Source organism: Lissotriton helveticus, chromosome 5_1 (genome assembly GCF_964261635.1).
Source record: "Lissotriton helveticus chromosome 5_1, aLisHel1.1, whole genome shotgun sequence".
Lineage (NCBI taxonomy): Eukaryota > Metazoa > Chordata > Amphibia > Caudata > Salamandridae > Lissotriton > Lissotriton helveticus.
In genome coordinates this window covers 2,021,914,379-2,021,940,546 of record NC_136065.1, presented here as the reverse complement: position 1 = coordinate 2,021,940,546, position 26,168 = coordinate 2,021,914,379, and the positions used below count along the sequence as shown (strand labels likewise).

General features: G+C 43.1%; 1 long non-coding RNA gene across 2 annotated transcripts in view; it reads left to right on the top strand.

Moving 5' to 3' along the window:
- The window catches only part of LOC144753954 (uncharacterized), a 277,219-nt gene extending 251,527 nt beyond the window's left edge, over positions 1-25,692 (top strand). For both annotated transcript variants that reach the window (XR_013594613.1, XR_013594612.1), the window contains 2 exons: positions 24,807-24,927; positions 25,604-25,692. This is a non-coding gene — a long non-coding RNA (uncharacterized LOC144753954). The remainder of the gene's footprint in view (positions 1-24,806; positions 24,928-25,603) is intronic.
- The last annotated feature ends 476 nt before the right edge of the window (positions 25,693-26,168 follow it).

Here is a 26,168-nt window from a genome sequence, read left to right as displayed (position 1 = left end):
CAGACAATGTTTAGTCATGTCCTGCGTGCTGTGTTGGAGGCAACGATGCAGCACCTGGACCAGTACATTCATTTTCCAACAACAGGGAATTGGCTGACATCAAGGGTGACTTTTTTGCTGTGGGTAGGATACAACTTGTCATTTGCTCGATTGATGGCACCCATGTTTCCTTGGTACCACCTCAAGCACATGAGCAGACCTACACAACAGCAGGCACTATCATTCAATCAATGTGCAGGTAGTATGTCTGGCTAACATGTTAATATCATATCACACTGGAGGATCGTCACCGCCCAGACTCAAGCCGCTACAGCTATACGAACGTTGCATTTCAACATCCAGAGACCAAAGTTTTTATGCCATTCCATCCATTTTATTCCTTGTTTATTCCATGCTTATTTTGATGCTTTCACAAACACAATGTGAATCAACACTGAAATTGCTTCAGAAATGCCAATCCAGGCCTTATTCTAATGCCTGTTAGAACTCACATTGAATCCTTGAGAACCGTACATGTCTGTACCAAATGCATTTAAGGCTCTAAAAACCCTTCATCAGGAGTCTGCAATGTAAACTAAGCCCATCAATTACCAACAACTGTCATGAATATACACCATATAATTTATCATCCCAGCAAATAATATTTTCAATTTCTTAACCGTGCGCATAATGACCTCTAATGTAATATACCCCATATTTCAACATGCTACTCTGCAAAGAAAACATTATGTAATTCCCACATGAACCACAAACTGTATTTATATAATACCCACTTACAACCCCAGAGGTGTATCCCATACTTTAAACTTATGCAATCGGTGAATCTATCACTTCTCCCTTCATCCAGAACAGTCTACTCACCATGCTGCGGGAAACATCCTTTACTACGCAACTTTTACCACGCAGTGCCTTTACGACGCAACTTTTACAACGCAAACCATTACAACGCATTGCGCTGGGGGGCACTCTAGGATAGGGAATACGTTTAATTTACTATCCAACACCTTCCTTAGTGTCAACGGGGACTGGAGTTGGAATAGTAAATTAAACTATTCACTATCCAGCACCCCAAAGCGCTATGTGTTGTAAAGGTTTGCGTTGTAAAAACCGCGTTCTAAAGGCATGCGTTGTAAAAGCATGCGTTGTAATGTCATACATCCCCATGCTGCTCATGTATAATTTAACTCTCTGATATTAACACTGTATCCAACACACACACAAACAGACACAGTCCAGTAACAGCGTCGAAAGCATTGCCTTCTGTTCATGGGGTTAACCAAGTCTAATTGGTTACTGGAAACTGAATTCGGACAAGACGGAAGTCCTCATCCTGGGATCTTCACCCTCCGCCTGGGACGACTCCTGGTGGCCCCCCGCCCTGGGCAGCGCACCCAAACCAACAGACCACGCACGCAACCTGGGCTTCATCCTGGACTCCTCCCTCTCCATGACCAAACAAGTCAACGCCGTCTCCTCGTCGTGCTTCAACATCCTGCGCATGCTACGTAAGATCTTCCGGTGGATCCCCACCGAGACCAGGAAGACGGTCACCCAGGCCCTCGTCACCAGCCGTCTGGACTACGGCAACTCCCTCTACGCCGGAACCACCACCAAACTCCAGAAGAGACTCCAGCGGATTCAGAACGCCTCTGCACGACTCATCCTGGACATCCCCCGACGCAGCCACATCTCCGGACACCTGACAGATCTGCACTGGCTCCCAGTCAACAAGAGAATCACCTTCCGTCTCCTCACCCACGCACACAAAGCCCTACACAACCAAGGACCAGGATACCTCAACAGCCGCCTCAACTTCTACGCCCCCACACGCCAGCTTCGATCGACCGGCCACGCCCTCGCCTCCGTCCCCCGCATCCGAAGAGCCACCACAGGAGGAAGGTCCTTCTCCTACCTGGCCGCCAAGACCTGGAACTCCCTCCCGACCCACCTCCGACTGACCCAGGACCACCTTGCCTTCAGGAAGCAGCTCAAGACCTGGCTGTTCGAGCAGTAGCGGACCCACCCTCCCCTAGCGCCTTGAGACCCTCCGGGTGAGTAGTGCGCTATATAAATGCTTTGATTGATTGATTGATAATTCCTACCAGTACTGGTATTCTACGATGTTTCCGAATGCATTGGCTGCTTTTGGATTGTTTTCAGATGATGCGGTCAGACGGATTTCGTTCCGGACTATTTGGTTGGAATTAATGGGCATTGCATAGTTTTTGCTCGGAGTCAAGCTATCCTGGCTGAAGACGGCTGATAGCCAGAAACCGGTCCTAGGATGCTTGATTCCGTTCCCGGAAAGACATGGCTTGGCAGTTCAGGCTGGACTGTTCCCATGAGGCAGAGGGTCAAGGCTGATTTGCATATGTCTGAACTGGGGTGGTGTGGAGTGCATAAAACTATAGATTTAGGCCCAGATCTCTGTACTGGGGTGAATGTATGATAGTGTTCTGCATTCTAACCATCAATTGTTGTTTTTGCATAGTTTTTGCTAGATCAGTCAGCTCGGGTTTGAGTCGTTTGGAAAGCATTCTGGGACCAGCTCGGTAGTAATGCTTCCCTAGTGAGATAGTAATCGCCCCCTTAGTGCGTTTTCAGTTGGGAGAAACACCTTGCAGGGAGTATGGGATGCCTCTTGTTTTAAGTTACAGCGGTGCTCAGCACAAATGCCCCTCATAAAGGACAGTTGACATGTATTTGGTTCGAGTCTCATCGTGGCCTGGAAGCAAGGTGGAGGAAACAAAGATACTCCGCTTGCCACTAAGCTAAAGATGAGCCATTAATGAAGATAGGTTTCTGAATGTTCCAGATGCTGCATGTATGAGAAGTGCATACAGATATATGTCTAGTTTAGTAATTACACTACCAGCCATTTACTTAATAATTTGTAGTATTTATTAGTCTTAATTACTTCCCAAATTAAATTAAAGTCCTTTATGCAGGTTCATAAGTCCCTAAGTAATATTACAAAGATTAGAACATGTGACCTATAAGTAACGCAATGATCTCTCTAGCAAAAGCAGTGACCAACTGAGCTTTCTGTCTGATCTCTGATCTAAATGTTAGAATTTGTGCTTTTCAGCAGGCACAATAGTCCTCTGCAAATTTATGATAAGTCAAACCTGTGATTTGACGGCACATGGGTCTCTCCAGGGAATACTTTAACCTCCCAAGTTATTTGATGGTTTTCATACCATTGGATATGTTAAAATGAAATCTTTTTGTGACTAATGAAGAAAGCCAGAATGGGCTTGTGGTGGACACACTCTGATAAGGTCCCACTGCAGACCTTGCATATATCAGGGTGTCAACATCACAGTTAAACAATGAGGCACACTTGCTGTATGTGAGTGAGGATGCGTTGCTTTTGGGACTTTACTAAAGGAAAACAGAACAGGTGGTCTGAAGCTCTGGACTCCAACAGATTGGCCACTGGACTCCCATGTATACCACCAGACTGCAGCTACATCACGGTTTGACCCCTACCCCATTTGAGACTGGTGTGACTAATGCTACATGTATTCGTTTGAAACAGGGTGGTTTAAATCTGACATGCCACAATTCACTCCAATCACTAAACAAGGTCCACAGGTTGAGTCAAAGAGAGGCAGTCCTGTGAAGTTTAGCACACTGCCGACTAAGGCAGTCACCTAAATTGATACTGATCCAGGAGACTATTTCCGAAAGACAGGGGTCAACTATGATCATGGGCCTCCATTGTAATCAACAAGCTGATAGCTCAAATATTTCTTCCAGTCACATGGACTTGAACACTTGAGAGCACTGCGTTATAACAACTGAAGACGAGTCCCAAGGTACCTGTCTGAGTTAAAAGCAGCTAATCCCTGTAGCAATAGTCTGAGTCAGAGAACCCTCTGCCTCACAGCAAACTAACATGGAAAAATACACTAAGACACTAGCAGCTGGCGAGGCTAACCCTACTGTGACCACAATTAAAATTATCTTACTGGATGGTTCTTTGGTCAGACAAGATCTCCGTGATATACTCAGCAGGATTACGGAGGTAAAAGAACTGGTCTCAATAGCATAAAATTCCCTTCAGACCCTGAGACTCACTGGCTCACTTTTCAATTGCCACACAATTCCTTGAAGAAAGCAAGGAAGATGTAAAGTTACAGGTACATAGAAACAACCACAAAATTAGGAGTATACCAGAGGGAAACTTAAGCATTAACCCTGTCCAGTTTATCACAACATGGTTGAAGATCTGGAATTGCATTTGAGAAATGTATTAAGTATTTTGTGATTGAAAAGGCCCAACATGCTTTAATTCTCACCCTTTGAATGGCTTGTATGACAATATCACAAATGCCATTACCAAGCGTGCCCTTACAACGCAACTATTACAACTCATTAGACTTTACCACACCTCCATACTGTGGTAAATAAATAATTAATTACCGGTTCTATTTTTGACTGGATACAATATAAACAGATAGCTCAATAAATAAGAGTCAAGATACGAGGTAGCTAGAGTTGACAGGCTTTAATTAAGCATAAAGGACTGGAACAGGACAGCCTGTACGGGAATGGGATGGCAGGGCCCGGCAGCTGCCGGGGGCAGGATCTGGGAATGGCTAGCAAACTTTAATAACAGTACACAATATTTATAGTTAAACAAAATACATTGTATTCAATACAGTAGGCGTAGCAGTAGGCGGAGTTTGTAGCAGTCGCGAAAGATAAGGCATAAAGTGGGTGTAACAAGAGGTGTGTACAGGGCGTATACATAGACATGTGATGCAAACGTAACAGAATATGTCATAAAAGGGGCGGAAACATGGAGGGGGCTACCTGAGCAGCTGGGACCTTTAACCTAGTGGTGCGCGCAAACTGGCAATGACGTGTTACTAGAGAGAACTGGGGCTATGACTTCTGCGCTAGAAGAGGAGACGAAAGTCTGGAGTGTCAGAGCGACATGTACCTAAAGCCTATCTAGTATCTAGTGTTTAGAGAACATGTTGATAGAATCCAAGAGTTATCAGGGCAAAGGCTAACAGACACTAAGACTGGTGCATGCATAATTCTACATGTAGTGTGTTGTGCGAGGAATATTCTATGAATATTAATACAGTATTTCTCTTACATGGAGACACAAAGGCTAGACCATGACGGAAACTATTGATGCGATTCAGTAGCTTAGGAATGTAGAGAAGGAGGGCTGGACTGATAACTAGAAACATAACATACTCTTGGCAGACTGAGAGGCAGAGCCAGGCCGAGCCGGGCACTGCGTGGCATGAAAGTAAGTGAAGGGTCAGGGATACAGGTGGGGGCTGTATCGCTCCTCGGAGAGGTTTCAGGAGACAGGAGCTGAATCTGAGTCCGGGCCCTTTTGAGGCCTAGAAACGGGGATAATTCAATGAATTAACGTGCACACTGTAAAACGTGGCAACGTAGGATTACATAGGCCTAATATTCGTTGAATTCACGAAAACTGGAAACTGACATACTAGAGATGGACACAACTGTAATTGCGTCTTTAATCGATCAGAAGGGAATACATGCATATCGATCATGCACATATAACATAACATGGGGAACACGTAGGCACATATAACATGGCAAAATTTACTTTTCCACAATACCACAAAATGTTTTGTCATGCATATGCCTTTATCACGCATGCCTTTACAACAAAAATGTAAGTATTTTGGAGGTAAGTGAAAACCCAATATGTATTTACCTCCCCAGGGCCAAATATAACATTAAAGCAGGGGGGCCTCTGCCCCCCGCAGACGCAGCCCCTGGGACTACCACCAGTTATATCATGAGTGATGTCACTGACCATGTCATGAACGATTTAATATGTGAGGTCATAAGCGTATTGCGGGGGCAAGAGTTATAGTTAGCTCAGCTATCTATAACTGATGAATTCTACTGGTTTTGTACAAGTGAAATATGAGCCTAACTATAATGTCCATGTGACCTTTATTTTTTTAGGTGAATTTCTAAGGTTTTTTTTATTTTTTATTTCTAACTATAACATCCCTGTAACCTTTGTTTTTTTCAGTGAATTTCTAAGGTTATTTTAAAGTGAATTAGGATGCCTATCATAATACACAGTAAGGGTGCGGTTGAATGTATGGCCTGGCCTGGCATTGTGCTGCCCACACCGAAGCTTGCTGCTCCTGCGCCCCTCTTCCTTTCTATCAATTGTCCATATCCATGACAGTGCTCCATCATTACAGCTGTATGAAGCCATTGATGCTGCCACTGCCCTACTGCCTGTTCTAAACAGTTACCTCGCTGCCCCATCCACCTCCTCCCTGCCCTCTGTTGTCAGCGTCCATGGTTCAGCCTCTCCCTCCTGCCCTTCATGGTCGGATGTGATGCCACTGCCTTCCATTAAGCTCAATATCTCCGCCCTCTCCTCCTGCACTCTGTTCCCCAATTCTATGCAGTATCATTGTCCTCCTGCTTAGACTCTGTGCTTAGCTTGCTGTTTCTACTCTCCTTCCCCCTGCCATCCGATGTCTGTATTCCCCTGCTCCCTCCATTCTGCCCATCATATTCTGTAGACCTGCCACCTGCCTATCTACTCTGAGTGTTCTGTTGAGCTGCCACTGCCCCTCCCATCTGCCTGGCATGGTTAGATGGCTGCTGCCTGTCCCTGCTACCTACAGCTTGCCTGTACATGTTGCATGCCCATATCCCATCCCACCTGTGCTGCATGGTAGATTTTTCTGGCACTCTCTTCTGGCCCAAGCTCTGTTGTACTGTAACTACTCCTACTGTCTGCCTTGCATGGTCTGTTGCGAAGTTTCTTCCCCTGCCCTCTTTTGTTTGTGTCCAGCCCCTACCTCTACCTTCTGTTCTCTATGGTCTTTTGTGCATGTCCCTGGCCCCTCCCTCTTGCCCATCATGTCTGGTGTGCTGCCACTAACCCTCCAACTTGCCATACATGGTCTTCCATGCTGCAACAGCCCTTCCAACCTGTGTGGTCAGCTTGCTGCCCCTTACCACCTCCCACCTTTCCTCTGTTGTCTCTGTTGTCTCTGTGTATGCTATTATAGCCTCGCTGTTGCACTTAGTTGTGTGTTATACTTCCAGTGCCAATGCCTCCTGCCCTCCATGATCAGCTTGCTGCTCCTGCCCTGTGCCCTTGCCCCCTGCCCTCTGTTTTCCATTCGCAGAGCCCTATCCCCTCCCTCCTGGCTTGTTTGGCCCACTGTCATTACTCCTCCCTCCTGCCCTTCATGATCCGTTATGCTGCAACTGTCCCTCCTGTCTGTCCCATATGGTCAGCTTGCTGCCCTTGGCTCTTTCTATTCTGCTCTCTTTTGTCCATATGCATGGCCCTGTTCCCTCCATATTGCTTTCCATGGTCAGTTTGCTGCACTACCGCCCCGCTTGACATAAGTGATTATTGAGCTGTTGTCACCCCTGAAGCCTGCCCAGTAAGGTCAGTTTGGCACCCCTGACCATCTCCCTCTTTCCCTCTCCTATCTGAGCCTGTGTTCCTACCCTGTTACTGCTGCCCTCTGTGATCCAATGTACCAAACTTGTCAACATTTAAACTTGGTAAGAGGGAGATTTTGAAAAAAAACACTTGGGGAACTGATGTTCTTTATTGACTTATATTGGAAAAAAGGAGATTTTAGGCAGGAGACAAATAAAATAAAGGCCTTTTGGGATTAAAAATATCAGGAGTCTCCTGCCTGAATTGGATTTGTTGCCTGTACTTGCCTTTACTACATGGTTGGTTTGTTGCTCCTGCCCCCTTTTTCCCTGCCTTTCATCAGTGGACCCACCCCACCAACCTAGGCCCAAGCACATGTCTGTCACAGAGACAACCAGTCTAATCAAGGGTCCAATGCCGATGAGCAGTGATGTTGAAATTGACCTATCGCAAAGTAGTACCCAATCAATGCAGGAAACTCAGATAAGTGGGCAACAACTGCCTCAGAAAATAAATATGATAAGGAGGGTCTAGGGGATAACTGTTACCGACCCTGGAGTCTCCACACCCCAAATTATAAATATGAAAACGACAGAAGGAGATAACCGGTCAACTGTATGTAAACTAGATTGATGCACAGAAGATCAAGGACATCACACAGCCACAACTTGAGTAACACCTGGTTGAGAAAGAAATCCCATCAGCCCACCCTGCCTTTGGCTTGGTCTTAGGCTGGAGGTACCGACGGACAGAGCGGGGTCTCATTCACCGAGCAGATGCCGGGTGAGGTGAGGCATACTCCCACATAAAGCTGGGAAAGAAGATTGCATCTATACCAACCAGCTAACTTTGAAGGAAACCAGGTTCTGGTAGGGTGGTAAAGACCACTATTTCCATTATATCTATACTTTCGGTTTTTCACTTAAGCACAAGTTTTCACTTAACTGCAGTAGCATTTTTTTTCATCTTTCAAGGTCCTGGCGAAAGCCGGACAGTGTTACCATCACGGCTGAAACATGTTGACCTCTTGTTGAGCGCCATGAGATAGTTATAATTTCAAACTATCAGGCGTGGTTTTTAATCGTGACACTTGGACAATCCCAATTAAACATATTTTTTGTCCCGGTAGTCATTTTTAACTTCACTTACACTCTGCACTGCACACCATCAGAACCATTCTGAGTCAGAGAACCCTCTGCCTCACAGCAAACTAACATGGAAAAATACACTAAGACACTAGCAGCTGGCGAGGCTAACCCTACTGTGACCACAATTAAAATTATCTTACTGGATGGTTCTTTGGTCAGACAAGATCTCCGTGATATACTCAGCAGGATTACGGAGGTAAAAGAACTGGCCTCAATAGCATAACATTCCCTTCAGACCCTGAGACTCACTGGCTCACTTTTCAATTGTCACACAATTCCTTGAAGAAAGCAAGGAAGATGTAAAGTTACAGGTACATAGAAACAACCACAAAATTAGGAGTATACCAGAGGGAAACTTAAGCATTAACCCTGTCCAGTTTATCACAACATGGTTGAAGATCTGGAATTGCATTTGAGAAATGTATTAAGTATTTTGTGATTGAAAAGGCCCAACATGCTTTAATTCTCACCGTTTGAATGGCTTGTATGACAATATCACAAATGCCATTACCGAGAGTGCCCTTACAACGCAACTATTACAACTCATTAGACTTTACCACACCTCCATACCACAAAATGTTGTGTCATGCATATGCCTTTATCACGCATGCCTTTACAACAAAAATGTAAGTATTTTTGGAGGTAAGTGAAAACCCAATATGTATATACCTCCCCAGGGCCAAATTTAACATTAAAGCAGGGGGGCCTCTGCCCCCCGCAGACGCAGACCCTGGGACTACCACCAGTGATATCATGAGTGATGTCACTGACCATGTCATGAACGATTTAATATTTGAGGTCATAAGAGTATTGCGGGGGCAAGAGTTATAGTTAGCTCAGCTATCTATAACTGATGAGTTCTACTGGTTTTGTACAAGTGAAATATGAGCCTAACTATAATGTCCATGTGACCTTTATTTTTTTAGGTGAATTTCTAAGGTTTTTTTTATTTTTAATTTCTAACTATAACATCCCTGTAACGTTTGTTTTTTTCAGTGAATTTCTAAGGTTATTTTAAAGTGAATTAGGATGCCTATCATAATACACAGTAAGGGTGCGGTTGAATGTATGGCCTGGCCTGACATTGTGCTGCCCACACCGAAGCTTGCTGCTCCTGCGCCCCTCTTCCTTTCTATCCATTGTTCATATCCATGACAGTGCTCCATCATTACAGCCGTATGAAGCCATTGATGCTGCCACTGCCCTACTGCCTGCCCTAAACAGTTACCTCGCTGCCCCATCCACCTCCTCCCTGCCCTCTGTTGTCAGCGTCCATGGTTCAGCCTCTCCCTCCTGCCCTTCATGGTCCGATGTGATGCCACTGCCTTCCATTAAGCTCAATATCTCCGCCCTCTCCTCCTGCACTCTGTTCCCCAATTCTATGCAGAATCATTGTCCTCCTGCTTAGACTCTGTGCTTAGCTTGCTGTTTCTACTCTCCTTCCCCCTGCCATCCGATGTCTGTATGCCCCTGCTCCCTCCATTCTGCCCATCATATTCTGTAGACCTGCCACCTGCCTATCTACTCTGAGTGTTCTGTTGAGCTGCCACTGCCCCTCCCGTCTGCCTGACATGGTTAGATGGCTGCTGCCTGTCCCTGCTACCTACAGCTTGCCTGTACATGTTGCATGCCCATATCCCATCCCACCTGTGCTGCATGGTAGATTTTTCTGGCACTCTCTTCTGGCCCAAGCTCTGTTGTACTGTAACTACTCCTACTGTCTGCCTTGCATGGTCTGTTGCGAAGTTTCTTCCCCTGCCCTCTTTTGTTTGTGTCCAGCCCCTACCTCTACCTTCTGTTCTCTATGGTCTTTTGTGCATGTCCCTGGCCCCTCCCTCTTGCCCATCATGGCTGGTGTGCTGCCACTAACCCTCCAACTTGCCATACATGGTCTTCCATGCTGCAACAGCTCCTCCAACCTGTGTGGTCAGCTTGCTGCCCCTTACCACCTCCCACCTTTCCTCTGCTGTCTCTGTTGTCTCTGTGTATGCTATTATAGCCTCACTGTTGCACTTAGTTGTGTGTTATACTTCCAGTGCCAATGCCTCCTGCCCTCCATGATCAGCTTGCTGCTCCTGCCCTGTGCCCTTGCCCCCTGCCCTCTGTTTTCCTTTCGCAGACCCCCATCCCCTCCGTCCTGGCTTGTTTGGCCCACTGTCATTCCTCCTCAAGGGAAAATCTGTATGGAGAGGCTATATTAAATCACTGTCAGTGTTACCTCCAACTAGGTTTGGTTAATACATTGGCCCTGCTTAACTTGTCCTCTGCTAAAGATCTAGCAGTAAGGACCTCTCAACTTCAAAGTTCCATAAAGTGTTTTCTATCTTCCTCTTTGTCTAACCCGTATCAACGATATTTTATCTGCCAAAAACCAACACAGGAGATGTTTTTTAAATGTGATTCATGCAGATTAAATTCAACAATCAACCCCTTGTAGCCCTTTATTTTATCATAATCCCAAAGACATGCCATCCTCACCTATATCCGTGATATTCAAATCCAAACCAAGTCCAACAGCAATATATAATTCAATGATAGTACACGGTCCAAATCTGTATTCCAAAAGATTATATATATTCTACTGTAAGTCTTCCTGAAAAAATTTCAACTCACTAAATTTCGAAAATTACATCCCTACTTAATTTCCTCTCTGAAAAAAAACGGACTTGTTCACATACCTTCTCCAAAGGCTATGATCGACCTCAAAGAATTAGATGGTAGTTCACAATCCAAATCTGTATTCAAAAAGACATTTCTATATATAAATCCATGTATAAGTCTTCCCGATAAAATTAACCCACTCAATTTCTAATCCCTGCATCCTTGATTTAATAATCCTCTGAAAAAATGCTGGCTAACAACATACGTTATCCAAAGGTTACGGTCAGCCTCCAACGTTATCACCGCATTCATAGCCGGTCCGATAAATCCGCTGTGATGCAAAACTCCTGCAGCTACCGGACTACAGTTGTACTAGTGGGTTAAGACCTAAATCTAGATTTACTCCGCATGGCACACAATTGGCAGCAATTGATATGTATGTCAAAAAGACTTTGGAAGAATTCCATGGATTAGAGGATCAAGGAAGTAAGGGCTGGTGGAGGTTTAGAGAGAGAGATAATTTGACACAAGAAGAGCGAGGAGCCTTGAACAACTTGAGAACTGATAACAATATAGTAATTTGAGAAGCCAATGAAGGCAGGAATATCGTCTTTACATTGAATACTCAACAGTGTATACCAAAGTGTAACCCCCATCGTCAGTCATTTTCTAGTACTTCTTTTCGAGCTCTTCATGCGTGAAGTCAGTAAGGAGGACTGTACTATGGGCAAAGCTATCCCATTTTTGCACATGCTAAAGGAACAGCTGAAGGGGTGTCCGCAATGTATGCAGGTGTGGAGGAAAAAAGAAGCAAACAAGTTCACTTCACTTATCTACCCCTTCACTTATCTGAAAATACAAGGATGCAAAGTGGCATTGTGTCATCCAACCATTACATTTGTGCCAGAATTCTGGATCCACAGTACAACCCATTACTGCACATTTTAATTTCTTTTTTAGACAGGGATGTTGCAACTACAAAACGTAGATAGCTGTTGACGGGAATTAGAGGCCCGCTACTCCAGGGCACAACATGTAATGCAGGGCAGCCAGATCCAAGTTCAAGTTCAGAGCTTGAGGGCAGTGAGGTTGGCTCACAGCAGCCAAAACCACCAACAACACCAGGAACAACATTAACAACAAGAACAGGAGCACCAGCCCTAAAATCAGCACCGGAATGGTTTCTACAGCAAGGGCTTAAGTCCAGTGCTGACTGCTGAGGCAAAGGCAAAAGAGGCAGAGCAAAGCGGAGCACCCATGAGAATTGAGCGGATGGCCCCCAGGCCTATCTGGATGAACCAACAGAGGTCTACTTTGATCAAAACCCATTGCTGGATCGGTATGAGAAAAGGCGCCAATGGCCAATGCTCAGCAGGCTGGCGATAAACTATCTGTCTTGCCCAGTCTCTCTTCTGAGCATGTTTTCAGTGCTGCTGGTGCCATTCTGACCAATCGATTGTTGGAGAGAGGTTACCCAAGAAGGCTGTTCAAGAAAAGGGCTTGGTTCAGCCCCCATTAGAATTTACTGACAACACAAGAAAAAGGTGATGGTTTTGTACAAAGGATGATATGTGTCACCACTTTCTCAACACAAAGCCATGCCATCATGAAAGTGATGAATAGACATTGGACATTGGTATAAGATGACATTGAACAAAACAATCCTCCTTTGCATTCCTACAAGAAGGCTAAGGGTATTAAGGACCACGTAGTACGTTCCTTTCTTGAGACTCCCGATGCGCCATCAATCCAATCTCTATGGAATCTACCGCCAACACTAGGCCATTTCAAGTGCGGCCAATGCAAGGCATGCCAAACCACTATCCAAACCAAAGTATTCACATACAAACATCATGTGATTACTTTGAAATCCTTTGCAAACTGTAATACGAAAATTGTGATCTATGGTATCATATGTCCTTGCGGCCTCATATACATAGGTCAAATGGAGCAGGAAATTAAGGCACGCATTCTCCAACCTTGTAGCCAAATAAGATGTGAGGTGCAAGGATCACCTTTAGTGGAACATTTGAAGACTGCAGACCACAGCCCAGATGACCTTCAGTGGGTGGTACTTGAGAAGGCATACCTTGGCCCGAGGGGAGGCAACATGGCGGCAATTCTCAACACAAGGGAATGCAAAGGGATGTCTCTCCTAGACTCCTTACAGAATGGCCTTAATGAATCCGAGGTCAGTCAATCCCAATTAACCTGAGAGAATTTAGAAGGAGAACGGCGGACTCCTGGTGCCGCACTAGCCTAGGGCAGCGTACTCAAAATAAGTTTAAGGTTAGATAGATTGGAGGGTGTGCACTGTCGTCTCCTGCACCTGCCGTTGGAGGGTGCAACCTGCAAGGGCCGGGAACAAATGTAGAATAAGCAATGGAGTGGTGCACTTCCCAAGTTGTATAATGTCCAATAAGGAAGCCAAATCAGTGTCTTCTTTAGAAGGAAATTTATTCAGGTATATCAAACAAGGAGGAAAAGGGGAAACACACCCAATGGCCCTACGCCCCAAGATGAAGTGAACAATCTTGTAGATTTTGAGGAGACCATAGTATCCACCACGGGGGTGCGGTTGGTCCAGCTGAGGAGTTGACTAACCAACAGGAGTTAACCATTATTAACCTTTCTAGTAGAGTACTGGACAAGGATGAATGCATGGTTTTAAAAAAAGGGTTAGGTTTTTGCCCCACACAGTTTGGCGATTTAACTGATGTACATGTTGATTTGTTTAAATTTCTTCGTGTGCTAAAATTAAAATAATTCTTTGCATCATATTCTTCGCCTAATGTGTCTGATGTACCTAGAGTGGTTGGAACAGATAGGACCATTGAGGAGGTATGCCAGGTACAGACACTCCTTTCAATTGAGGAAAATGTAACCATCGATATGCACACACTACTCCGTGATCTCGATATTAACGAGTCTATCGATACGGATAGTGGATTAAGGTGCAAATCCAGGTTCACCCCACAGGTCGGTTATCATTCTAACATCGACAAGTTTGGCACACTAGTAGCACAGGAACTGTACAAACTAGACACTCGTTCTAAATATGCTCCTGTACCTAAACAGAATTTGTCCAAGTCGGAAATGGATGCCCTAGTGAGACTACAAAGGCACACCACCATTGTAATACGAGAAGCAGACAAGGGGGAAATGTGGTGGTCATGGCAGTGGAAGACTACATGGGAGAAATTGCAAGACAGCTTAGTGATCGTGAATGCTATGCTCAGATTAACTATAACCCCATGGCTGAGTTACAAACCCATATCAATGGGAGATTAACGGAATGGAAGGAAGAGTGCCTTATCTCAGGGGATGAGTACAGGTATTTATCTGTAGAACACGCCCGCTGCCCCTGTATTTAAGTATTACCCAAGGTACATAAGGGTGGTAAATTCCCCCCTGGAAGACCTTTTATTTCAGGGGTGGGGTCTCCGACTGAAAAACTCTCAGAATTTGTAGACCGGATCCTTCAAAAGCATGTCACGAATCTCCCAGCATACAAAAGAATTTTTTATAATAGCAACCCAATACTATCTTGACAAGGAGGGAGCGGACCGATTTTCTCATAACATAATGATACTCGAAATGATTGATCTCATCTTAAGTAATAATTTTTATAAACATGATGAGGTATGGTTCCACCAACTGCAGGGGACAGCTATGGGTTCCAGGTTTGCTCCTTCTTATGCCAGCCTTTTTATGGGCTGGTATGAGAGGGAGTATGCCTGGGGTCCACGTGCCTCCCCCTGGACGAAACACATTGTGTTCTGGGGGAGGTACATAGACGATATCATCTGTCTATGGACCGGCTCAACGTATGAATTAGGAACATACCTGGAGTATCTGAATGACAACCCGTACAATTAACTATGTTACATCACAAAGAGCAAATTGATTTCATGGACATCCGTTTCTTTATTGATGAGGAAAGGATACATAGTACACTGTTCAGGAAGGCTACCTCCTGTAACAGCGTACTTCATGCAGAGAGTGCCCATGCGCGGTCAGTAATTTCCAATATCCCTTATGGGGAAATGGTTAGAACCCGCCGCAATTGCAGCAGAGAGAAAGAATTCAGGGAAAACATTACTGACATTAAACAACGGTTTACCAACAGGGGTTACGACCAACACATAGTGGATGTGGCAGAAAAAAGGGTATGCAAACTCCCAAGGTCAGACACCCTCCTAACAAATACCTATAAAAGTGGGACAAGTAACAATACTAGCGACACATATAGAGACAAGATTTCCTTCTATACAAACTACACTGCACACAGTAATAAGATCTTTCAGGTGTTCAGAAAGCACTGGCACCTTCTTTGGGATATTCCCAAACTGCGGCAATTTATCAATCAGAAACCGGCAGTTGTATGTAGACGAGGTCGAACGCTTAGGAGAATGTTATGTCCTAGCTACATCACCACCAAACCTACTAAAACTTGGCTACCCAGTGCTCCCAATGGTTTTTTCCCATGCACTGCCTGTAATGTTTGTCAGTATGGACGGAACAAATGTAAGGAATTCAGCCACAATACCAACAAAACTCATGAAATTAGACATTTTATCAATTGTAATACACAATATGTTGTGTATATTTTGGAATGTCCCTGCGGTATGATATATGTGGGCAGCACAGCACGCAATCTTAAGAAACGAATACAGGAACACTGCAGAGCACTGATTAACAACGACATAAGATACCCCATGACTGAACATTATCGAACAAAACATATGGGTGACAACATGTTTAGATTTGTTGGTATCGATCATGTACCGCCAGACAAAAGGGGGGGAAATAGAGAACTGACATTACGTCAGATGGAATCAAAATGGATTTGTCGACTCCAGTCGGTTTCTATGGGACATAACTGTGACCATGAGTTCCATTATTTCCTGAACTGACAGCTTGATATCCCTTGGAGGGGTGTTGATGACGAACTGTTCCACATATTGTCCTTTTTCTTTTTTAGTTTGTTAGACCATCGTCTCATATATCTTGAGGGATTTGTACAATCGCCCTCAGATTGGTTATCTGTGGGGTACCACAAGGAAAAAGGGGGACATATGATCACCAACAGATACTTCCCTATACATGTGTAGGCTTGATGATAAGCCATTTAGATATTAGCTTTACAAACTGTTTCATCCTTAGTCATTATCTTTCAGTCATCGGTTTTGCATGCCCTTTGGATGTCACAACGGAGCCTTTACCCAGGGTATGTGTTGTCTCAATGACAAGCTATTCGGTTTCCAGGCCTATCTCATGTTAACACCTTTTCAGTTATCCATTTCAACATGCCTCTTATGTATTATCATTCATCAGACATCCATTTTTTATTTTTGAACTTTGCATTATTGTAACAAACAGCATAGCTATTAAAACCGGACTATTTTGCAGTTATCGATTCTGCATGTCCTTTAGATGTCACATCAGAGTTTTTCCTAAGGTATCTATGTGCAGTTCAAATGACAAGCTAACCGGCTGCCAGCCTTAGCTCAGGTTAACATATTTTCAGTCATCTATTTTAATATGTGCCCTATATGTTTTACTTATCATACATACATCGATCCTTAATCTTGAACATTGCATTATTGCAATACTCAGCACAGATATTGTAACTGGACGGAGCTCCTTTTTGCCTGTTTGGAATAGTCCCCTCTATTTCACAGTACCCCAGATTATTAAACTCACACATTGGATGATTTACAGAGACTGCTCGCCAATTGAGTCGTGCTGACGGTATTTGATAGTATATATTTATATAGAAAAGTATACAACGAAGCGAAACGAAAGGCAAAATCCAAATGGGATGAGGACCGGTGGTTAACTCTGACCGAAGCATGTGGTTATCGTAATATGCAACAGTTTTGGCACTTACTAAAATGGGGGAAAGGCCAGGATGATCACCCTAGCCCCTCATCTGTTGGCCAACAACAGTGGTTAAGCTTCTTTGATGCTCAATTCAGGATTAACAATGTTGTTTTGGTTGATCTCCCATGCTCCGTTTCTGAGGATCCACTCACGTTTTCTATTGTCGAGGTTAGAAATACTTTGAAATCAATCCCGAGAGGTAAAGCACCTGGCCCCGATTGCATTCCTGCTGATGTTTTCCTGCAGGATCAGGATCTTTGGGCCCCGTATATTTTCCATCTGGTAAATGCTCTTGCTTCCGGAGCGAAGGTTCCAGATTCCTGGCAAGGGGCTGAAATCCTTCCAATTTATAAGAAAGGCGATCGCTCGGTTCCTTCAAACTACCGACCGATCAGCCTCATCGATGCAGTGCAAAAAATAACAGCCCGCCTCGTTTTAGGTAGGATCCAGGAATGGATTAATGATTTTGATATCCTCACACCTCTGCAGGCAGGTTTCCGGTCCCATGTGAGCACTCTTGACCAAGCATTCCATTTTGTGCTCCTCTATTGGAAGACAGTTGGTTTTGGGAAGGGCAAGCTATACGCTGCCTTTGTGGACCTAAGGTCCGCATTTGACCTCGTTCCTAGGACCAAGCTTTGGGAATGCCTATTGAAATTGGGAATGCCTGCTGTTCTTGTGCGACTTTTGGTGAACTTACATGCCCACACCTTCGCACACGTACGTTGGGGTAAGCCTGGGGAGGTTACGGATAGATTTCCAGTTGCCAAAGGAGTTAGACAAGGATGTGTTCTGGCCCCAACATTGTTTTCCCTATTTATTAATGGGGTCACCAATTATTTTGTGAACCACCCCACGGATGCTCCTACACTGGCGGGGATGAAAGTACCTCTGCTCATGTTCGCGGACGACACCTTGTTAATATCTAAGACGAGGCAGGGTCTCCAGCAGGCCCTGTCAAGATTTGAGCTGTTTTGCCGCGAGCATGAGCTGGAGGTTAATGTGTCCAAAACAAAGTTTATGGTACTGAGAGGACCAACTCCAATTGCTGCCAGGGTTACAATGGGCGGTACCACCCTTGAGCAGACTACGCTATTTACATACTTAGGTGTCACTTTTTGTGAAAACCTTAGTTGGAAACCGCAAGTCGAACTCCTGGCACTAAAACATGCGCAAATAGGAGGAGCTCTCCTTAAAGAACATAAAAGTTCTTATACCCGGCCAATCTCCCCGCTCATGAAAATCTATGGCACAAAAATCTTGCCCTCTGTCCTATATGGAGCAGAGCTCTGGGGCTACAGTAATCTGGACCCCTTAAAGGTAGCCCAAAACAAATTTCTCAGGGCGGCGATTGGTTTACCGAAATCCACTCCGCGTATCCCGCTCCTGTACGACTTGGGGAGTCAACCAGTGGAAGACCTGTTATATCCTGTTATTATTAAGTGCCTATATTATTTATGCTTGTACCTCTTTAACTGCATGAGCCATGCTGTGTTTCCTTTTAACTCTGCATTCTTAACAGAGCTTTGCTCATACAGCATTCTCCACTGTTAGTCAGTTGTAACCTGTGTCCTGCTGTGTCAGGACTGGATGCTGTGCTGCTCAATAAATCATCTTAACTACAACTGCTTCCTTGGATCTTTACAAAATTGGCGACGAGGACAACCTTACTCCAGCCATCTACAGCACAGGAGCGGAGTTTGAACCCATTTTTGGATATATTTACTTATTTTTACAAAATTCTACTGATCTGCCTGCTTTGAAAATACCCAAGACATCCTGCACTACCTACTGGCTTCTACCAACGTCTCTACCAACGTTTCCCTGCAATTTGGATGTTTTTGTGGCATTTATTTTCCTTTTCTGACCTTTAAATGTCTTTTGGCATCTTTCAAGCTGGTACTTTATAGCGCGATCGCTTCACGAGCGTTTCTGCTGCCTTGACAACGCGACTTCTTCACGAATGTTCCTGCTGCCTTGACAACATTCACTCGTCATTGCCTCATTCCTTGACAACGCTTTGGTTGCCAGCGCACACGTCATCGCCTTGGTTAATTAGCGATGACGCTTTGAACATCGTCGGAGTCATTTCAGTTTTCTACGCGCTCCTTAGCAACCAGCTACAATTGGGCCGTAACTTCCAGCAACGCCTCCGCGTCATCACCCTGCGTTACCAGCCACGCTATCATTGGTCTGGATCTGCTAACAACGTCTTCGCGTCATCACGCACGCATTGTTTGGACGTCTACACGCACGCTACATCACGTGCCTCCATTTTGTTTCTTGGTTGCCTAGCAACTTCACACGGCGATCAACTTTCACGAAGGAACCTTTTCCAGTCATCGTTTTGCTTCGTTTCTTTTTGATTTTATCTAGTTTTTAGCCCTTTTTACTAGCGCTTCTCTTAATTACAGTTCACACTGTTTATTTACCTCGCCAAGCGCTCCACAACCATTATTAAAACCACAGCTTCGCCTCTTCTCCACTGACAAGCCACTGACCACGCTGACTTCAATTGGCATAAGTACTGTTACATTTTACCTTTTACCTTTTCTGCATATTTACATTTTGTTTTTTTTTATATTTTATCATTTTATTCGTTTGTTCAATTTATTATTCTATTTTACTATTAACAACATGCAGTTTGATCCTCCTGCAAAATTTTTACAAGTCAAGGGCGATCCACCGTTGCCTTGGTCAAGGTGGAAAGAGGAGTTTTTCAATTATATGAAAGCTATTGATGGAGAGCGTATGGGTTCAGAAAGAAAAAAAAGTATTTTGTTACATTGTTTAGGCTCTGAGGGTCAGGAAATCTTTAGGACCTTGCCTCCTTTTGCTGCGCCTAGTGGTAGTGGTGACTCTGTGAATGTTTACACTGAAGCTCTAGGTAGGTTGGAAAAACGCTTTAAGCCTACCGCTAACATTGCGTTGAATCGTTTTAAATTTTATACTAGAGCACAAAAACAAGAGGAATCCTTTGATGATTTTCTTACTTCTCTAAGAGCATTAACCTTACATTGCAATTTTGGTGCCATGACAGATGAAATGATTCGCGATCAGATCATTGTCCATGTCAAAAACAAAAAAATTCAAGATAAGCTTTGGTGTATAGGTGATCCTAATCTGGAAGAAACTATAGCTATTGCTAAGTCTACAGAAATGTCAGAGAAATGGATGAATATTGTTGTGAAACAAACATCTAATTCTCACTCTGTTAAATCCAACACTGAAGAAGAAGTGTGTATTGTTAAATCCAAAGTTGATGAAAAAAATGTTGTTCCTTTCCAATCTAAATTTAAAAATACTGTGGGTATTGGTAATAGAAGATTTGATTCTAATAGTTCATCACTTTTATGCTACAGATGTGGGAGTAAATCACATATAGCCTCTTTTCAGGGCTGTCCTGCCATAAACAGAACTTGTAATATTTGTAACAAGGTAGGACATTTCAGCAACGTATGTAGAGAAAGGAGGTACAATTCTCAACCTCGTTCTGGACGATCTGTCACTCCCTCTTCCTCAAAGGTATCTTCTGTTGGGGTGGTTGAAGTACAACATGAAGTTGAACGTGGCTATGTTGTCTCTATTCTTGGATCAACCACTAAGAAATCTCCCAAATGTACTTTTCATGTCTCAGGTATTGCTATTGAACTTATGGTAGATTCAGGATCTCCATGGACAATTATTACCAAAGAATATTTTAACGAAAAGTTAACAAGTGTTTGCAATATTTCTGATTTACAACCTTCAGACATTTTAGCTGAAAGTTTCAATGGAAATACTATCGATATTGAAGGTTTCTTTGATGTTCTTTTATGTTTCAGAGGTAGATCAGCTCAAATCAAGCTTTATATAGCTATCAAAGGAGTCAATGTTCTGGGTTGGCATGATCAATGGGAACTTGGCATCACGTTGAATCCACGTGCCAAGGATCCCATCTCTCTTTGTAGTGAACAAGATATGATCAACTCTGTTTCTGATGTTAATGGAAAGGATGATGTAATTATTTCATGGTCTGAAAAGTTCAATAAAGTTTTCTGTGACCGTTTAGGAAGATTGGAAAATTTTGCACACAAAATTGTTCTCAAGGAGGGTGCTGTCCCAGTCAAACAAAAGCTTAGGGGAGTTCCTTTAAATGTTAGGGATGAGCTAAAAGAAATGTTGGATGACCTACTCAAGGACAGTATTATAGAGCCCATTGAATCTTCAGAGTGGGTTTCGCCCATCGTTTTGGTGCGCAAACCTGACCAGAAATTGAGGGTCTGCATTGATTTGAGGGCTTTAAACTCTAATATTGTTATAGACTGTCATCCACTCCCCAATATTAATGAGCTGGTTTCCTTGTTTGATGGTGCGCAGATCTTTTCCACCTTGGACCTTAGATCTGCGTATCATCAAATTGAGCTTACTGAAGATTCCAAGAAATATACAGCCTTCATTACCCCTATGGGACTATTTCAATATAGAAGGATGCCGTTTGGATTAGCATCCGCTGCCTCCGTTTTCCAACGTATTATGTTTCAAATTTTTAGGGATCTTGATAAATTCGTAAAATGCTTTCAGGATGACATCTTAATTTTCTCAAAAAATGAGGCCGAACATAGTTCACATTTGAGTATTGTATGCAAAAGATTAGAAAAATCTGGCCTTACCCTCAAAGCACACAAGTGCAAACTTTTTAGGAAGTCGGTGGAATACTTAGGTCACACCTTGTCGGGGGAAGGTCTTGTTCCTAAAAAATCTAATGTTGAGGCCATCCTCTGTGCTCCAGCCCCAAAGAATAAGGAACAACTTCTCTCTTTCTCCGGGATGTGTGAATACTATAGTAAATTTGTTGTGAACTTTGCCACCAAGATGGAACCTTTAAGAAAACTGTTAAGACAGTGCAACGATTTTGTATGGGAAACTGAACAGGAAAAAGCTTTTACAGATATCAAACATGATATTGTTAATTCCCCGACTTTGAAACCATTTAGAATTGGAAAAAAATGCATCATCACCACTGATGCAAGTTTATACGGTCTTGGGTGTGTGCTATCTCAAACTGATGATGTTGCAGAATGGAACGTAGCTTTCTCCTCCAGAACTTTGAGTGAAACTGAACGCAGATATGCGGTTATTGAACGTGAGTTGCTTGCTTGTGTGTGGGCCATTGAACACTATAGGATTTACATTTGGGGCAGTGAGTTTATTCTAAGAACGGACCACAAACCTTTGGTGCATATCCTATCAGCCGGGGGTGGTTGGAATTCGACAGCTAGGATTGCACGTCTTTCATCCAAGCTACAGGAGTACAATTTTAAGGTTGAATATATTCCAGGGAAGAAAAATGTCACTGCTGACTGTTTGTCACGTCTTCCGTGTGAAAGTAAAGTAGACAATGTGAATAATCTTTCTGAAGTTGATTTTGTGTTAGGATTGACAGATTTAGTATCTCCCCAGTATCAAGATATTTCTGAACAGTTTTGGTTAGAATGCCAGAATAAGGATGAGAAATTTGTTAAGCTGAAGAAATACCTTCTAGAAGGTTGGCCCAGCAAGAATAACGTTCCTTGGATCTTTACAAGACCTAGCGAGAGTCAGACCCCTAGCATTTTGGCGGCGTCTTTGGACCACACCAGAGCTACAGATTTATGCCAAAGCATGTCTAGAGGTAAGAGGTTCCCTAGGCTCTGACAATATAGGATGGTTTAAAGGGGTAAGATCTACTCTGTGCGCCATGGGGCTTGGTGAACTATGGCATAACCCTGACTCGGCCACCTTTCCTCCCAAAAAAGAGCTAAGAAACCTATACTGGGACTGGGTTGTCGGTAAGAGACATTTGGAAATGTCAGGAAGTCCCCTTACTACGACATTCGTCCTTTTGAAGGATGTATCTTTACTTGAAAAGTATTGGGACGTCATCACCAAGCCCCTGGATCGCAAACTATTCCATCAATTGAGAGTTGGCTCGCTACCACTGAGGTGCCTAACTACTTCATGGGGTAAGGGAGGGCCAGAGCACTGCCCACTGTGTATCAGGCAAGGCGAAAGTGTGTGTCATTTTCTCTTTGTATGTCCCCTGTATGTTGCCCCTAGAAAAAAGTGGCTACGCCCATTATGTACAAGTCTGGGCACTCGTTCAGCATCTACAGCCTGTAGAATTCTAAAATCTGATCTATCGCCTTTGATAGTAATAGGGGTTGCAAAATACCTTGGTTTGGCTTGGATTCTACGCTCGAGGTTGATTAATCTGCATTAAGGTCCCAGTTAAATACTCTACTAGGTCCGAGTCAGACTGTGTTTTTTATTATGCTTAACTTTTTAATCTGTAAATGGAGTCGTGTATAAATGATTTCATTCTGTCTTACTTCATGTTTTTATATATACATGTTTTTTATATACATGTTAGATCCTATCTGATGATCGGGTTCTTTGTTCTTTTTATATCTCACCCTCCACTGTTATGTGAGAACCACAATATGTCAGTATTTTCTTTCTTTTTTCGTCTACTTACGCCGGTTGCCTGGTAATGACATCTCTTTATATATCGAATGCCATCCACAGCAGCGGCCAGTGAAAATGAAAACAGACTTGTATCGTCTGGAATTGGCTTACTGCCAATTAGTCTGTCTTCGCTTCGTGAATCCCCCTTTTTCGCGCCACTTTCGCGCAGGTTTTTTTCAAACTTCTTCCGTATTTAAAGCACTCACAACAACCGTGGGTCGTAGCACAGCCGAAAAGCCCGGACCCGCGTGGCAGGTAAGTACGTTTGTACCCTTTGATCTCGCTTGCTATGGGGCCATCCACACTACTAGCCGGCTTCTACCAATGCCATATGTCTTGGCGGCTCGGGCAGATAGCTCTTTTAGTACATGCCCTTGATCTCGCTTGCTATGTGGTTAACCACATTGCTAGCCGGTTTCTATTAATGCCATATGTTTTGGAGGCTCGGGCAGATAGCTCTTTTAGTACATATCCTTGATTCCATTTGCATGTAGTGCTGCTCTACTGTTGTTTTAATTGTTAATTGACAGGAAGGATTACGATATAGGTAGATGACTTTTGATTTTCCCAGGCTGTTCCCACTTAGGTCTTTTACACACTGTTTTAGAGGTGGGTCACATTTTGACATAGTTTTGTGACATTTACTGATGCACAGCATTTTCCTTTTCATGCATTGATTCTATGTACCATTTCGTGTAGTTAACATCACGCACCAATGTTTTATTGAGCGCCTGTCCTGGAGCGATTTATACATTACGCATGATCACGCAAGATCGTTTTGTCTTTATTACGCGTAGTTTTTACAATGCGCCTTTGACATAATAAGTGCCATCTCTTGAGCATTTTTCACTTTATGTTTGATTACCCAAGACCATGGTTATAATATTTTGTGTGTTTTTCCCCCTGACAAATATATATATATATATCCTTACCAGTATTATCCTTGTATATCTGGACTAACTCCCTCCTTGCCTGTTTGTGTTTCTGGCCCTCTCTACCAACATGGCTGATTTCGGTTATTTTATCTATACTATTATAAAGTTTCTACATAGTCATCTTTTATCCATTTTTCAATTCGGTATCCCCTAAATTGGGATTCAGAGTATCGAATGTAAGTCCTCAATATGGCTTGTTGATTATTCTATTACATCATGACAGATTTATAGGACTTTTTCCATATTGTTTCAATTTTTCTTTATATTTATCTTGATTTATAAATCTTTAATACAATTTTTTTTTCTTTACATGGTATCCAGAAGACCGAACGTAAGCCCTTAATATGGAGGCTACACAGGTTCGCAGATTGCACATTTGCTTATGACGATCTTGCACCCTTTTCACTGACAAGCGCACGCTGTCCAAGACACATCACATACCGTATGTACTCAGCTTGACAGGTTGCGCTTTGGTTACGTCAGGCTCTGAGTGTCAGAAACTTGTTGCTTTTCTTCAAATCATTGTATCAGCATGCTCATATACGCAAAAGGTTAGGATGACCTGTTTATAGAAATCCTTGCGTATATGGTACACATATTTTTATTCATAGGTCTACTTAGAACAGACCATCATAGTCTTTCTCTGTTCTGCAAGCTAAACACAGTTCATATATATATATTTAGTTTAACTTCCGTTTTCTTGGCATTATGTATTCAAGCTATATTACATATTTGTAATTTGGGATACAAACCTGTACCCTATAGAATATTGAGTGCTTTTCCCACCACATGTGTTGCATTTTCTTTTATTAGGAATCCATGCCTTTGTATGGGTCGAACCAACATACATCAAATTGTACCGCTGCCATTAATAATGGTTTCCTTTCCCATCCTAGCACAGGTGGGGCACGATGATTTTATTTCCTTGGAGTCCTAATAGGTGTTCTAATGTTCATTGTATGAATTTAAATGTATTATAAATAGTACCCTTTGTCGTTTTTATCTAATTGGTCCATTTGTGAATATGGACATTGTGTGTTGCTCAAATTGTTTATTTTATATGTGTCACTGTTTATTGTTCGCAACACTTATGATTGTCATCTATGTTTTAATTCCAGCCCTGACGAAGTTCGAAACACAAACGAAACGCGTTGGCTGATGTTTTGCACTATCGTGTTTGATGTACCTGAATAAAGTTCCTTCTAAAGAAGACACTGGTTTGGCATCCTTATTGAACATTATACAACTTGTGAAGTGCACCACTCCATTGCTTATTCTACATTAATCCCAATTAACCTGTCTCACTCTGTCTCACGCTTGAATAAACCTAAGAGTTCCTCTGTAACATACATCTACATTGGGTCTATGACATACACAGCAATGCGCCATTTCCCTTGTAAACATACACTATCAGCTCTGGTACCAATGAGCCTTTTGTCTGAGATAAGAAACATGCCTCTCTCACTATATGTCTTTACTTTGTGTAGAAACATTGTCTTAATCCGTTTTGTAATGTTTCCTTCTGTATATGAACTGTGTTGTGTGTCACTCCACCAAATAACAATTGCATATCTCTGTAACATGTACGGTATCAAGAAATGCTTGTAATGTAAGGCGAACATCTATCTCTGTAACATGTAAGATTTCGCAAATTGATTGTTTGCACTATAAGGCGCTGTGTGT